Source organism: Lolium rigidum, chromosome 7, assembly GCF_022539505.1.
Source record: "Lolium rigidum isolate FL_2022 chromosome 7, APGP_CSIRO_Lrig_0.1, whole genome shotgun sequence".
Classification (NCBI taxonomy): Eukaryota; Viridiplantae; Streptophyta; class Magnoliopsida; order Poales; family Poaceae; genus Lolium; species Lolium rigidum.
The window spans coordinates 233,412,959-233,417,776 of NC_061514.1; the positions used below are offsets into that span (position 1 = coordinate 233,412,959).

At 44.9% G+C, this 4,818-nt stretch overlaps 1 long non-coding RNA gene across 1 annotated transcript; it reads left to right on the top strand.

Moving 5' to 3' along the window:
* The first annotated feature begins 307 nt into the window (after positions 1 to 307).
* LOC124678214 lies at positions 308 to 1,920 on the top strand. Its single transcript, XR_006994374.1, has 3 exons — positions 308 to 386; positions 482 to 612; positions 1,587 to 1,920. It is a non-coding gene; the product is annotated as an uncharacterized LOC124678214 (long non-coding RNA).
* The last annotated feature ends 2,898 nt before the right edge of the window (positions 1,921 to 4,818 follow it).

The following is a 4,818-nucleotide window of genomic DNA, read 5'->3' on the forward strand; positions in this document are numbered from 1 at the left end:
TACAAAATAGGAGTCGGCATGGCATTAGTTGTGAGAAAATTCTGTTTGTTAACCATTTCTGTTATTGACTGGTGGATATGTTTCAGTTGCTGGCAGCACATAATGTCTGTATGAATTAACTAATGCCATTTGAATTGCAGAATTCCACCGTACCTCCTTGTTTTCTCTTCCCTCAACTTAAGGATTTAGAATGTAAACCCTTAATGTAGATTCTGTCTTCAGAATATAAAATCATATCTCATCCTAACTTATATCCATCTTTATACATTGTAAACAGCACCTTCAAAAGGATGCTGAAATTATTGATCAGTAAATATGGGTGGGATACTTGTGCTGCTTGTTATTTTCAGGATCCCAACAGCATTGTCGGCACAAAGACAGGAAGGGTGAGTATTGCTCATACTAGTAGGGTTGGCTGCTGATTATGTTTTTGATTTATAGCATATTGCTCTCTTAAATTAATTAAACTTGTTATGAGCAGCTGGTGAAGCACTTTTATACCAAGCACCATGAGGATGAAGCACCGGAGAGATGCGACGTGTGCAGCGCCTTGTTTCTCAGTCAGCGGCTTAAGTGGCACATCAAATTTTGCCACCCTGGACATTGCAGTCGGTTAGTTATGATATGGAACATGTTTTCCTTTGTCTTTGTGTGTGCCTGTTATGATATTTCAACCAAATGTCAAGTTAATTTAGACTCAATTCCTTCATTAGCATAATGTATTCAGCTCCGTGCACACCACATTTTGTTTGAACTTGGGTTCATAGCTTTGTGCACACCACATTTTGTTTGAACTTGAGCTCTTATTAAGAAACAGGGTATGAGGGAACCATACAAACATTCATGGTCAGACCGCGCAGTTGGTTAGTTATGATACGACAGCATGTTTTCCTTTGTCTTTGTGTGTGCCTATTATGATATTTCAACTAAATGTCAAGTTAATTTAGACTCAATTCCTTCATTAGCATAATGTGTTCAGCTCTGTGCACACCACATTTTGTTTGTACTTGGGCTCATATTAACCATGTAGGGAGGCTCTGGGCTGTCTGAGGTTTTGGTCAGGAGAATGCAGTCTCCTTCCAATGCTTTTTTGTGTTTTCACAAAAGTAGGGTAAACAGGCTGTTTCCTTTAGGGTCAATCAGAAGTTCCATGTCTCTAGCATCTTGCACCCAGATAAGGTAGGATTGCAAAATACAAGATGAGTGTTCTTCAATCCTGCTTTTACCGCCGCCAAAAAGAATGTTACTATTAATTAGGTGCCACGTGGGCTACCGTAGTAGCAGTAATTTAACTCTCATCTCTTCCTTTACCTGACTTGGTAAGACTAGTGCCATGTCCAGTAAATCGAAAAGCATGTTCATCAGGGAGGGACCAATCTTTGTGGATCTTCTGTCTAAGATTTTCCACTGCTGGATTGGTTTAAGTTTTACACAGTTAAATACTTTAATTTTCTTTTGAATGCAGATGAGAACTTTATAGTCAATTTTTTTGAAGTTAGCTCAGTCAAGTTTTCTTATCTTTGTCATCGCCTGAAGTTTCTGCGTGTTTGAAAACTAAGCGTGCATGTTCTTCATTTTTTTTCCAGGGATTTGAAGCAGGTCTCATCATGATCATGCACGTGTCTCAATCAGGAGAAGGCGTTTACAGTGGCTGTTGGTAGACAAAAGCACATGTTCTCCTCAAAACAGTCCGTCATTTTCTCGGAGATGATTTGTACATCAGGATGTTTCGCCTTCTGGTTTTTCGTTTTCTCATCTAGGATCTAGGAGAAGAGATAATCTCATATTCATTAGGTTATCGTCATATTATCGTACAAATTTGTGATAATTGTCCAAAACATCATTCCCAGTACTTCCTTGCTCAAGCAGCACACCTCCTGGTGTGAAGTTTATATCATGCCAATTCTCTTTGATGATTAATAGGGTAAGTCTAATAAACTTACATAAAGATTCTTTAATTCAGTTTGCATACGAGCAATGTAGGTGGCCTGATCAATTTTCATAAAGATTATGTCATTTCAGTTGTCGCTGATGAGCAATTGTGTATGCCTTGTCTGTCTTAGAATTGAGAGCTTGAATGATTATTGTTTTGTGACAGTTCTCAGAAACATCAACTGTGTGAGGTAAAAAAAGGGCACAATCTTCACTAATCCGGAGTAATATGAACTTTTGTTCACACATTCCTTTTTGTCCCTACGGGTCTCACATCAGAGTCAAACGAAATTCATCAAACGGGACATCAACAAACATTGCTAACTGTATCTCACATTGGATTGATCGCTGAATCTAAAAAAGATCGCTGAAGTCGACTCATCGGACAGATCGGCTGTCGTGGATTTGTATACCATCTCACGGCCCTCACAAAGTTGGTTCCCACGTTCAAGGAAAGAAACAGGCCCGTTAATCCCGCATCATTCACCCAGCAGTAGAGCTCAACACTGCACGAATCAGAGAAAAACGAGGAAGGGGAGAAAAGGCTCTCAACGAGAGGCTGCACTAAACAGATAAAAACGAGGAAGGAGAGAAAAAGCTCTAAGCAAATTAGAGCACCTCCAGCCGTTGGCGCTCCCCACGGCTAAATCCAGCGATAAATACCGTCGGATTGTACGAGAATTTGGCTTGGGGAGCGCCGAACTTCCAGCCGTCTCCCCAGTTAGACGCCCGGAGATCGGTGTTTTTTGTCTTAGTTTCACAAATAAATTCACAGTTCGGTGAATTTGACAAATTTTGCCAATATTTGGCTTATTTTTACAAATAAACGTTATAGTTCAACAAAGCAAGCAAATAATTTGATAAGTTTTAAACCAAATTAAATGGAAACTAGTTGGTGTTGCCTCGAAGTCTCCATATGTGCTCCACCAGATCATCCTGCAGCTGTTGATGCATTGTGGAGTCTCGAATCTCGATGCCGGCACCTGGTGATTAGGCTATGTAAAAGGACTCTCTCTGTCATATGGTGCATCTTGTTCGCTCAGAGGAACCGAATACTTTCGCTCATTCTCAATAATCATGTTGTGTAAGCACACACAACAGTTCATCTCCTCCCACATCTGATCTTCGGACCAAGTCATAGCGGGAAACCGGACTACAACAAATCTCTGCTGGAGGACACCAAATGCACGCTCGACGTCCTTTCGGCAACCTTCTTGTTCCTTAACAAACTCCACCTCCTTCGGGAGGACGGGGCTTGAGATAGTCTTCACAAATGTTGCCCACTTTGAATAGATACCGTCTACAAGATAGTATCCCTTGTTGTAGTGCTGTCCATTGATCACAAAGTCAACCGGGGAGCATGACCCTCACCAAGCTTGGAGAAGATCGGTGAGCACTGCAAGACGTTGATGTTGTTATTGGTCCCGACATACCAAAGAAGGAGTACCAAATCCAGAGATCATGGGTAGCCACTGCCTCAAGTATCATAGTGCAGCCTTTTTTGTGACCCTTGTACATTCCCTGCCAGACAAACGGATAGTTCTTTCATTTCCAATGCATGCAGTCAATGCTTCCAAGCATCCCGGGAAATCCTCGAGCTTCATTGAAAGCGAGGATCCGAGCAGTGTCTTCGACAGTGGGTGATCTCAAGTAGATGTCCCCGAACACTGCTATCACCGCCTTGCAGAACTGGTAGAAACAATCAAGGGTGGTGGACTCCGTCATTCGAAGATAGTCATCGGCAGAATCAACAGGAGCTCCATATGCCAGCGTCCGCATAGCCACCGTGCACTTTTGGAGGGCGGAAAACCCTGCCATGCCGGTGCAATCCAACTTGCATCTAAAATAGGAGTCGTAGTCTCGAAGGGCATACACAATTTTCAGGAAGAGTTTCCGACTCATCCTGAAACGACGCCTAAAAACAGCCTCACCGTGCAATGAACTGTCGGCATAGTAGTCGGCGTAGAGCATGCAGTAGCCCTCCATTCGCTGCCTCGGCTTGCACTTCCAGCCGACCCGGTGCCGACCCACACGGCGAACAATGGCCTTCTCCGCGTAGAAGCCGGCCAAGCAAGCTAGGATCAACATATGCTCCTCGTCTTGGGTGGTGGCTGCCATCTCTTTTCCAAAAAGCTCGGCGAACATCTGCTCCTCCTCGTCGTCCGAGTCCATGTCCGCCCAGGCAAATGGACGAACACCTGAGAGGGGTTTTGCGACGAGAAAGGGGTGGGGTTCGCGTGTTCTCTCACCGACAGAGCGTTCCTGTCTTTCTATCGTTCAGAGTCCTCGAGCGCACCCCCGGGGGGGGGGGGGATGGCCTGGGCTCTCCGGATGGATTAAGGGCCTATTCCGGAGGAAAACGAGGAACCGGGGACGCGGCTGGACCGAATAACGCCGTCCTCATGAAAAAAAGGCTGCCGGGGGCCTGGTCGGGAAGACGGCCGGAGGTGCGCTTAGTGCTGCACAACCAAGAACAGATTACACACTACAAGAAAAGTTGCCATGGCCGACGAAGTTGAAGTCGCGCCATGGTTGCTGGTACACCATGGCTGACGATTTTTGGTCTCTGCGTGGTGCATGTCAAAACTTTTTTTTTCTCGTTTTTGAGGCCACCTAGCCCGACGAAAACGGCCAAAACGTCGCGTATGGTGGTCCGGACGTGGTGCATCACGAATTCTCGGGTTCGCCGGCCGAGTCAACGCAAATCCGCACCACCCAGGGATGTAGGGCCCAGATGGCAGCCTCTCTAGCATTGTTTTTTTCTCGATCGCGCCATCTCGTTCAACGCTCTCCGATCGAGTCGTTTACGATGCAGGATCATGGGTCCCGCATGTCATCCTCTATGAACCAAAATTCTTTCTATTCTTGGATTTTTTTGACCCCCTG